Source organism: Copidosoma floridanum, unplaced genomic scaffold (genome assembly GCF_036245765.1).
Source record: "Copidosoma floridanum isolate Cflo_tuat_1 unplaced genomic scaffold, Cflo_Japanese_pri ptg000019l, whole genome shotgun sequence".
Classification (NCBI taxonomy): Eukaryota; Metazoa; Arthropoda; class Insecta; order Hymenoptera; family Encyrtidae; genus Copidosoma; species Copidosoma floridanum.
This window is the reverse complement of record NW_028321896.1, coordinates 6,535,249-6,543,495: the sequence shown is the minus strand read 5'-3', so window position 1 is coordinate 6,543,495 and position 8,247 is coordinate 6,535,249.

Sequence of the window (8,247 nt, the reverse complement as noted above, 5' to 3'; positions counted from 1 at the left end):
AGATTTAAATGACAGAGAGCATTAATAAAGTTAATGATTGTACCGGTTGTTTTGAAGCTCAAGTATCTGCTATTTTAAAGATTATTGTTGTTAATGGAGACTTGATTACTGTTGCAGGATTGAAAATCGTTTATCTCATTACTCATTACCGCCTTAATTTTTACCTACACAAAAATAATCTACATATTGTGATCATTAGTGTTAACAAATGTATCTAAACATTACAATATGATTAAAGCATGTTACAAATGTTCTGTAAGATACCGACATGTCTAGACACTACTACACTTACATCACCCTAGTTACGGAGTCTCGTCAACTTTTTCATCTAGCTGTACTAGCTCGTACTTCGACCTATACATTCAGACTTACATAAGAACTTAATTCAATAAAATTTTTATTAGCAATTGTTAAGTATCATATTTGCCGTAACACGGCTACACATGGACTTACGTTTTTTCCCAGTTGACAATCAGCGCCATCTAGCGAAGCTGATTCCAAACTTAAAAAACACCATATTTCTTTTAAGAAATTTCCTAGTGACAATTATACTAGGCTAGTGAAAATTGTTCGCCTGGCAGCGCTAATAGAACTTATTTTCTCTAAATTGTGCCCTTCAATCAAACTTCATTGCATGCTGTTCAACTGAAAGAACGACGGCCGATAAGATATTATTTGCTAAGCCCTGCTGTACCGACAACACTGTGAGACCCCTTCTATACCGACATCGCCGGTAAAGGTCAATAAACAAGAAGCAACGGATATCGGCCATACCGACAGTCGGCATTACCTAATATCGGTAATGCAGAGACATGGAAGGAACATTTATTATCTATGTTGGATGTCGGTAATGCAGAAATCTGCGCCCATCTTTTCTCGATCGTCGGTACTGTTACATTTGTATAAATTTTCCAAGTGAATTTTTATGAAGTGAACGTAGGGTCTAACAAATCGGCTCCAATAGACCCTCCGCTGCGGACACTTAGTGAATTTTTAGAAAGTGAGCTGAGGTTGTATTCCGCAAATGCTGCCAGCAGTTAAGTTACGTAGGTCGTGGTAACGCCGCATGGTCGGGCAGCGCTAGCGTCAACCTGTACTAACTGTCGGTGGGTTCCGCATGTCAACAAACTTTGATATTTTTTACTGTTTTCTCTCCCATGCCATCTGATATTTCGGAGTTTGTTGACATGCGGAACCCACCGACAGTTAGTACCATGCGGCGTTACCACGACCTACGTAACTTAACTGCTGGCAGCATTTGCGGAATACACCCATAGTCCGCAGGCTAAGTATACGTCCTTAACCGCCTTTTTCACTAACGTTTAGAATAATGATTGAGACAATCAATGATTGTATCATGAGTTTTTGTATAAAGTTCAATTTATACAAATAAGTTGGTAAATATAGGCACACATGATTAATATTTAAACATTTTAAGCTGTATAAATATATAACATAGATTCCAAATATGCATTATTACCGCTGGAATATGCTAACAAAACCAAATATCCGTCTTTCTCACCCAGCAAAATAATAGGTATCTGTATAATCCTGTATCAATTTATTGCACACATGCGAAATGTTCAATGACAGTAAACAATGACATAATTTCAAACTTTACTTTTAACTCTTCATTTCACACGTAATTTTACAATGCAATTGATAAATTATTATTCATACAAAAGTATTAATATTCTTATAGGAGGTCGATTTTCAGGCAAAAGATTATTTGTAAACTTGCCGTAAACAGCACAGCCAATGTCAACTTTTTATTTTCTATCTACACAACTAGTTGCGGCTGGTTTTAGCGTTTCAGATTTCTAAACTAAAAAGTGGCCCTAAAATTCTGAAGGAAAGCTTTAGATATTTTAGGCCCTAGAGCCATGTTGTCAATTATAAACCAGCCGCAACTTATTTGACAGATACAAAATGAAAATTCAACATTTTCTGTGCTGTTTGCGGCAAGTTTACAATTTATCTATTACTCGAAAGTATACATATATAGGAGGTTAATATTCGTATAAAACATACACTGCAAACTTGCCGCAAGTAGCACAAACATCGTTAATTATTTATTTTGTATCTATTTCAAGAGTTGCGGCTGGTTTATAAGTGACTAAATGGCTCTAGGGCTAAGCTGCCTAAAGCTCTCCTTCAGAATTTCAGAAGCAATTTTTGGCCAAAAAAATCACTACCGCTAGATGGCGCTGATCCAAATAATTATTTTACTATACTCATACTAGAGCCATTTAATCATTTATAAACCAGCCGCAACTAATTTGATAAATACAAAATAAAAAGATAACATTGTTTGTGCTACTTGCGGCAAGTTTGCAGTGTATGTTTCACACAAATATCGACCTCCCTTATATTTACACTTTCAGGTAATAGATAAATTGTAAACTTGCCGCCAATAGTGCGAACAATGTTCACTTTTTATTTTGTATTTATCAAATTAGTTGCGGCTGGTTTATAAATGATTAAATGGCTCTAGTATAAGTATAGTAAAATAATCATTTGGATCAGCGCCATCTAGCGGTAGTGATTTTTTTGGCCAAAAATTGCTTCTGAAATTCTGATGGAGAGCTTTAGGCAGCTTAGCCCTAGAGCCGTTTAATCACTTATAAACCAGCCGCAACTATTGAAATAGATACAAAATAAATAATTAACGATGTTTGTGCTGTTTGCGGCAAGTTTACAATTTATCTATTACCTGAAAGTGTAAATATAAGGGAGGTCGATATTGGTGTAAAACATACACTGCAAACTTGCCGCAAGTAGCACAAACAATGTTATCTTTTTATTTTGTATTTATCAAATTAGTTGCGGCTGGTTTATAAATGATTAAATGGCTCTAGTATGAGTATAGTAAAATAATTATTTGGATCAGCGCCATCTAGCGGTAGTGATTTTTTTGGCCAAAAATTGCTTCTGAAATTCTGAAGGAGAGCTTTAGGCAGCTTAGCCCTAGAGCCATTTAGTCACTTATAAACCAGCCGCAACTATTGAAATAGATACAAAATAAATAATTAACGATGTTTGTGCTGTTTGCGGCAAGTTTACAATTTATCTATTACCTGAAAGTGTAAATATAAGGGAGGTCGATATTGGTGTGAAACATACACTGCAAACTTGCCGCAAGTAGCACAAACAATGTTATCTTTTTATTTTGTATTTATCAAATTAGTTGCGGCTGGTTTATAAATGATTAAATGGCTCTAGTATGAGTATAGTAAAATAATTATTTGGATCAGCGCCATCTAGCGGTAGTGATTTTTTTGGCCAAAAATTGCTTCTGAAATTCTGAAGGAGAGCTTTAGGCAGCTTAGCCCTAGAGCCATTTAGTCACTTATAAACCAGCCGCAACTCTTGAAATAGATACAAAATAAATAATTAACGATGTTTGTGCTACTTGCGGCAAGTTTGCAGTGTATGTTTTATACGAATATTAACCTCCTATATATGTATACTTTCGAGTAATAGATAAATTGTAAACTTGCCGCAAACAGCACAGAAAATGTTGAATTTTCATTTTGTATCTGTCAAATAAGTTGCGGCTGGTTTATAATTGACAACATGGCTCTAGGGCCTAAAATATCTAAAGCTTTCCTTCAGAATTTTAGGGCCACTTTTTAGTTTAGAAATCTGAAACGCTAAAACCAGCCGCAACTAGTTGTGTAGATAGAAAATAAAAAGTTGACATTGGCTGTGCTGTTTACGGCAAGTTTACAAATAATCTTTTGCCTGAAAATCGACCTCCTATAAGAATATTAATACTTTTGTATGAATAATAATTTATCAATTGCATTGTAAAATTACGTGTGAAATGAAGAGTTAAAAGTAAAGTTTGAAATTATGTCATTGTTTACTGTCATTGAACATTTCGCATGTGTGCAATAAATTGATACAGGATTATACAGATACCTATTATTTTGCTGGGTGAGAAAGACGGATATTTGGTTTTGTTAGCATATTCCAGCGGTAATAATGCATATTTGGAATCTATGTTATATATTTATACAGCTTAAAATGTTTAAATATTAATCATGTGTGCCTATATTTACCAACTTATTTGTATAAATTGAACTTTATACAAAAACTCATGATACAATCATTGATTGTCTCAATCATTATTCTAAACGTTAGTGAAAAAGGCGGTTAATTAAGGACGTATACTTAGCCTGCGGACTATGGGTGTATTCCGCAAATGCTGCCAGCAGTTAAGTCAGAGATTAGTAGGGAGATTGCTGACTGCCATGCTACGGAGTGTGCCCACTTTTTTCCAGTGGTTCGAGCGCCCCGCCGCGGCCAAGCGGCCGAACCAGGCGCACATTTTTTTTTTTATTTGAGAAGCACGGTAGGGGTATGAGAAGAGTGGATTCGCGTGGAAATGTCCATATAGGCGCACATTTTGGAGACGCGTGGAAGGGGTATACCGAATGTGCGCCTACGAGGAGAGGAGTGGAAATATCGGCTATATAGCTGTATATATCTGAACGCACAGCCAAAGCAAGCGACGACACGAGTTTTGCTTTTTTGAGAGTCTTTGGACTCTGCAACTGAGTACATGCTATGTATATATTTAACTGACTTGCTCTCGCTCTGGCTTCAATGTTATCCATAAATCTTATTTCATTAAATCGTGGAACTAAATGCTCATTAATTATATACACATAATTTTGATTTCAATACATTATGTTTTAACTCTCCCGTACTCTTAAAATTCCCAAATCCATTTATGTTTTCAAAAAATTAACCACTAATTTATTAATTTAATACATCCTAACTTCTGTAAACTGTAGGACAAGCTCCGGAGGATATCCATGAACATATGTGACTTCGAAAGGATTACATCCCGTCCTTCGGATAGCTAAGATGGAAAAGGTTTATGCCCCTACATAGATTTTTTTGCACTTAAGGGTTCGAATCCACTTTATGGTAGATATTTTTTTTTATTTTTTTTTTATTCAATGTATCATTTTGTCTTCTTTTCTTTTATTTATGTTTCGTTAAAATATATATATGTAGTCAACATTTTTTTTCGGATACATCAAAACAAATTAAATTAATATTGATACTTTGATACAAGGCAATTCTATAATTTTATAATACTAAAATAACTTTTAAGGATTTTAATATAATTTGTGTATTTTAAAACTCCTAAAAAATTGTGAACATCCTATTTGCGACAAAAAAAAGCCGCCCGTTTACTGCTATTTACCTAATGTTGAAATTTTAATCAGTAAATGATTTTGATGAACACAATATAAAATAGTTTTGTAAATATTTTAAAATTGTTTGCAAATCTTTAATAAGGTGTGCTACTTTTATTTATTTTTAGACAGCCAGAAGAAGAATAATGAATGAAACAGTTCGATGAATAAGTAATGAAATTTATTCGGCAAGATTCTGAGACTAAACATTTTTTATAATACCGCAGTATTTTGTTAAAAACAAAAAAAAAAGTGAATTACCTTTAAGGGTGATGATTGTAATAAACATATTTTTAGGCTGTAGATTATAAAGGAACTTTAATCATTTATATTGAATGCAGGAAAAGCATCGTAATATTTTTAACAATGATACAATCGGGTGAGTGCAAGAAAAAGTCTTTTTAGAGTAAAAGTCAAGAAAGAGCCTTTTTAAATTTTCGGGCAGAATAAAGTCCTCTTAAACTAAAAGAAAAAGCCTTTTTATACAGAGGTACACTCGCACTGAGGTGTTGGCGTCGATTGGTATGATTGAGCCCAACGAATCATCGCTCAAGATTATTCTTCGACATTTTTGAGTTCTTATTTGCTCCTCACCCAGCTCTCGGTTGGTCTCGTACCCCTGTACGAATCCACACATTTATTCTATACTTGAGAGCAAAACGAGGAGTTTAACAAAAAGATATCAATGCCTTTTTAACTAATTTGTTTACTTCTATTTTAAGGTAGTAATGTATACATTTTTATAGATCAATTATATACATACACACATAAATGTAGTACCAACTTAAAATCGGAGAAATAAAAATTAAAGGCTCTTTCTTATATTCAGTTTGAAAAGGCTCTTTTACGCCTATTACTCTGAGAAGACTCTTTATTATGCTAACGTGATAAATTATTTAGAATCAGGAATTGTGAGAACTAACAAAATTTTTTAACTACGAATTACTATATTACTAAAAACTGAGTCTGGGTCTATTTCTGCTAGCAAAAACTTCGATTAAGTTACGGGGATGTTGTAATATTTCATTGTTTTAAGAAATTTCTGAAAAAATTTGTATAGGTATGTTTCAGTATCATAAATAACATGTTAAAATTTCAAAGAGCCTAGTTTCACCGTTTTAGAGAAATAAAATCGCGAAGTTGGCCACTTTAACACATGCTTTTAGATGGACTTGTCGGAAAATGCACGTTTTTACTCATAACTTTTGAAATTTTCTTAAGAATCTTTTAAAAAATTAATATGTTAGGGTTTATTATAGTTGAAATAAGTATACTAAAATTGAGGAAGCCTAGCTTCACTGTTTTTAAAATATAACAGTTTAAAGTTCAGTTACAACGTTACTAGAATACCTATATAGTGGTACAGTCCGAGGCGAAAGTTAGGTTAATTTGTTGTTTTAACGTTTGTGTTTACTTTCCTGGGCATTTTTCTGTTCCATACACCTAATTTTTAAATTATTTACCTGTTTTGTTAAGAATAATCACAACAAAAACATTTCTAACACGAAAATTCAATTCTGAAATTGACTGTACCACGACAACCCTCTCAAAATAGTATCAACATATATGTAAATGTGTGTAGTGCAAAATCTTTCAAAAATCTGCAGTTTACTGAAAAAATCGACCAATTATTTATTCTAGTTTTCTATTTTATTCTTAAAATCGTGAAGTATTCAAACTATTATTGTTTGTTTTAGTTAAGTGCATACTTCTTTATGATAAATTAATTCAGCTATGATTATCAATAATTAATGTGTAGAGCTATGTAGAGTTTTAAAATACACAAATTATATTAAAATCCTTAAAAGTTATTTTAGTATTATAAAATTATAGAATTGCCTTGTATCAAAGTATCAATATTAATTTAATTTGTTTTGATGTATCCGAAAAAAAATGTTGACTACATATATATATTTTAACGAAACATAAATAAAAGAAAAGAAGACAAAATGATACATTGAATAAAAAAAAAATAAAAAAAAATATCTACCATAAAGTGGATTCGAACCCTTAAGTGCAAAAAAATCTATGTAGGGGCATAAACCTTTTCCATCTTAGCTATCCGAAGGACGGGATGTAATCCTTTCGAAGTCACATATGTTCATGGATATCCTCCGGAGCTTGTCCTACAGTTTACAGAAGTTAGGATGTATTAAATTAATAAATTAGTGGTTAATTTTTTGAAAACATAAATGGATTTGGGAATTTTAAGAGTACGGGAGAGTTAAAACATAATGTATTGAAATCAAAATTATGTGTATATAATTAATGAGCATTTAGTTCCACGATTTAATGAAATAAGATTTATGGATAACATTGAAGCCAGAGCGAGAGCAAGTCAGTTAAATATATACATAGCATGTACTCAGTTGCAGAGTCCAAAGACTCTCAAAAAAGCAAAACTCGTGTCGTCGCTTGCTTTGGCTGTGCGTTCAGATATATACAGCTATATAGCCGATATTTCCACTCCTCTCCTCGTAGGCGCACATTCGGTATACCCCTTCCACGCGTCTCCAAAATGTGCGCCTATATGGACATTTCCACGCGAATCCACTCTTCTCATACCCCTACCGTGCTTCTCAAATAAAAAAAAAAATGTGCGCCTGGTTCGGCCGCTTGGCCGCGGCGGGGCGCTCGAACCACTGGAAAAAAGTGGGCACACTCCGTAGCATGGCAGTCAGCAATCTCCCTACTAATCTCTGGTTAAGTTACGTAGGTCGTGGTAACGCCGCATGGTACTAACTGTCGGTGGGTTCCGCATGTCAACAAACTCCGAAATATCAGATGGCATGGGAGAGAAAACAGTAAAAAATATCAAAGTTTGTTGACATGCGGAACCCACCGACAGTTAGTACAGGTTGACGCTAGCGCTGCCCGACCATGCGGCGTTACCACGACCTACGTAACTTAACTGCTGGCAGCATTTGCGGAATACACCCTGAGGGTCTAATAAATCGGCTCCAATAGACCTTCCGCTTCGGACACTCAGTAAATTTTTATACAGTGAGCGGAGGGTCTAATAAATCGGCTCCAA